A 746-nucleotide genomic window follows, 5' to 3' on the forward strand; every position below is an offset into this window, starting at 1 on the left:
CACAGCCCGCGGTGGCGGGCGGCTCCTGGTGCCGGGTCCAGAGTCCCCAGGTGCCGCTGCCCCCGCCCCAGATAAGATTAGGGGGTATGGGGGCAGCGGCACCTGGGGGGGTGTTAGGGAGTGACCCTGCACCCACTGCGCCCCAAGAAGGGGGGGAATGGGGACAAGGGGGTGCAGTTGTTTTGGGGTGTCACTATGGCCAGATTTACCCAGGAACCCTACAGCTCCCGCCTGGGGGGGGGGGCAGGACCCCCCTGCACCCCCCTCCTGTGTTGGGGGTGTGTGTTTGAGGTCACCTGGATTAGGATCCCCAAGGAATGGGACATCCCCACCCCCTGCCCAGGGCAGGGGGACCCCAAGCACGGGCAGGGGATGGGGGGACACCCCAACTGGGGGGGGACACACCCCAGTCAGGGGTAGGGGAATCCCCCAGGGAAGGCAGGGGGGGACCCCAACTGGGGGGGGAACAGGGCAGGACCCCAACCAGGGGCAAGAGGGGACCCCCCCCGGGGGATGAGAACCCCCCTCAGGGAAGGGGACAGGACCCCAATCAGGGACAGGGGATAGGGGACGAGACCCCAACCAGGGGGGGACACCCCAAATACAGGCAGGGGACCCCAACCCGGGGGGGAGGACACCCCAACCAGGGGCAGTGGAGTCCCCCAGGGAAGGGGGGGACCCCAGGGCAGGAACCCAAACAGGGGCAAAAGGGGACCCCAACCAGGGACTGGGGATGGGGGGGACCC

Source organism: Charadrius vociferus, unplaced genomic scaffold, assembly GCF_000708025.1.
Source record: "Charadrius vociferus isolate BGI_N301 unplaced genomic scaffold, ASM70802v2 scaffold1036, whole genome shotgun sequence".
In the NCBI taxonomy this organism is placed as follows: domain Eukaryota; kingdom Metazoa; phylum Chordata; class Aves; order Charadriiformes; family Charadriidae; genus Charadrius; species Charadrius vociferus.